Genomic DNA, 2513 nt, shown 5'->3' on the forward strand with positions numbered 1-2513 from the left:
TTCTTGACTGACACTCATAGTTGTGGAATTGGGACATTTAGCATCTTTGCCCTTCTTAATGTTTTGAGGCGACCTATTACTTGAAGTGACCTAGTTGTAGGACTTCTGTCCAACCAGACCTCTGGTGACTCCACATACTAGTTGCTTTGTTATATATTGGTTGTTTTGTTATAATTTTAGTGTGGTCGTGAGACAAGGTATGCATAGCCTCTACTTTCTATGCCATCTTGAATCCTTCCCATTGGGTATCTAAATATGTTATGTTACACAGAAAAGCAAATTCCTTTGTCAGTCAGTTGCATTATAATCAGATTTATAACCATTTTAAGGTGGGTTTTTTTTTTACTTATTTTAAAATACAGTTTTCTGAGTGGCGTCAGAAGCGTGGTGGAGTGAGAGATGTCCCTGATATCCCCCTTTGAAATAACAGTAAGCCATCTAAAGCCATCCTACCCTGAACAAGCTTAATCTTATCTTATCTCAGAAGCTAAGCAGGGTTGGGCCTGGTTAGTACTTGGATGGGAGACTACCTAGGAAGACCAGGTGCTGTAGGTGTAAAAAATAAGGGATTGTAAGCTGACAAGGTCCTTGCAATCTGTGAAGTCAACCAAGGGTTGCCTCACCTAAAAAAAAAGAAAGAAAGAAAGAAATTATCACTTAATTCTCTCATTCTTTTTATTTTTCTGCAATAATTTCAAGATTAAGAAAAAGGAAAGAACAGTAAGCTGAACATCTAAAACTCAACAAATAACACCTAACCTGTACACAAGCATATCTGAGCAAACGATCTGTGCATAAGAGCTTCCAGAAATCAGAACCATGGGAGTTGGGCTAGGGGAGGGAGGTAGATTAGAAAGAACAAAGAAGCTGCCTTTCACAACCAGAGTTCCCTGCAGAAGGAGGGAGAGGGCAGGGAAATTGCAGCCACTTTCTCAAAGAGCCCTGCCAGAGGGATCTGTGAGCTCCACACAGCAGAGCCCAGGGATCAGGGCAGAAAGCAGAGTGAGAACTAACTGTGGAGGGGCAACAGCTGGGTCTTACCAGCCATGGTTGTGAAGCACAAGGCTGAGATATGACTAGCAGCAAGCCCCACCCACCAACCCCCAGAGCATGCCCTCCCTCTACCCCATATCCTACATATCAAACACCATGGAGCCCCAGGGCAATTTGAGCAAATGCTACCAAAATTGTCTCTAACACTGACAGGGACTGAGACCGAGGATAATGATTGTGATTGAATATTTGTAAGAAAAAAGAAGCATTAGTAAGTCTCAAAGCAGGGATCCAAGAGGCTTGGACACCACTTACTGGAAATCAAAAGAAAAACACCTTCTTAGCAACAGGCGAAAGAGAGGCCTCTATACAATAAATATTTCTGGAAAAACAGAAAGCAGAATACATTTCCATTAATGCCCTAGGTGGAGAAATAGTCCATAAAACACCATGAACAACCAAGGTGACAAGCCATCTCAGAAAGAAAGTAAGCTTAAAGACATATAAATATGTGACTTAAATGACAGAGAATTTGGGATTGTACTTCTGAAAAAACTCGATGAGATCCAAAATAACTCAAATCAACAATTTCAGGAGTAGAGAAAAAAATAGACCAGCAAAATGAGTTTTTGTTAATGAGACGATTGAAACCCTAAAAAAGAAACAAATAAAACTACTAGAGATGAAGAACACATTAAAAGAAATGAAGAATGAAATAGCAAGCTTAGGAAATAGAGTCAATCAAATGGAAGAAAGGCTCAGTGACATAGAAAACAGAAATCTAGAAATAATTCAGAAGAAAGAAGAGAGATGGACCAAAAAACAAAATACAGTTTTCTGAGAATAAATTTTTAGATTATACTTTAAACTGGGCAAAGATTTATAGATCTCTACTTGATTTATAAAATGCTAGTGAAAAATCAAAATAAACAAGAATTGACTCTATGGAACTCAGTGGACTAAAAATAATTATAATTTTAATAACTTTTTTGTTTAAAATAATTCTGATTTTCTAATCTTTTTGTTTTCAAGATAAAAGAAAAGTTGATTCTCTTAGAGCAGTTTAGTAAATTATACCTTTGTAAGCAGTATTGAAACATTTATATTTTTCTCTCTATTTGACCCTCTAGAATTTGGAGACTCTGAATGAATATTGCTATTTGTATGGAAATATGATTGTTTGCATGAATTCAATAAGAATCAGTTCTCTTTATAAAAGAACACAATTAGAAACAGGTTTTTATTACAAGACTTTGACTAGAATTCCACGTTTGAGAGATATACATAGACTCATATGTCATCAGAAAGCTTTAAGGAATTCAAATTGACTTTGGAAGACAATGAAAGCCCCTTGAAAAAACAGTCTGGTACCTTGCTTACATGGTTCACAACAGTCTTTTCAAATAAGGAATGAAGATTGCTTTCCTGGGAGATGCAAAAAAAGAACCTCAAGACATTTGAGGAGATACAAAAAGGAACCTCAAGAACCTGAAGAATTCACCCAAATCTATAGCTATTAC

The 2513-nt window shown here is 36.8% G+C and overlaps 1 pseudogene; it reads left to right on the plus strand.

The window, feature by feature from the left end:
• Positions 1-436: 436 nt before the first annotated feature.
• LOC112484459 lies at positions 437-555 on the plus strand (annotated as a pseudogene).
• Positions 556-2513: the final 1958 nt, after the last annotated feature.

The sequence above is a fragment of the Pteropus alecto genome, unplaced genomic scaffold (assembly GCF_000325575.1).
Source record: "Pteropus alecto unplaced genomic scaffold, ASM32557v1 scaffold75, whole genome shotgun sequence".
NCBI lineage: Eukaryota > Metazoa > Chordata > Mammalia > Chiroptera > Pteropodidae > Pteropus > Pteropus alecto.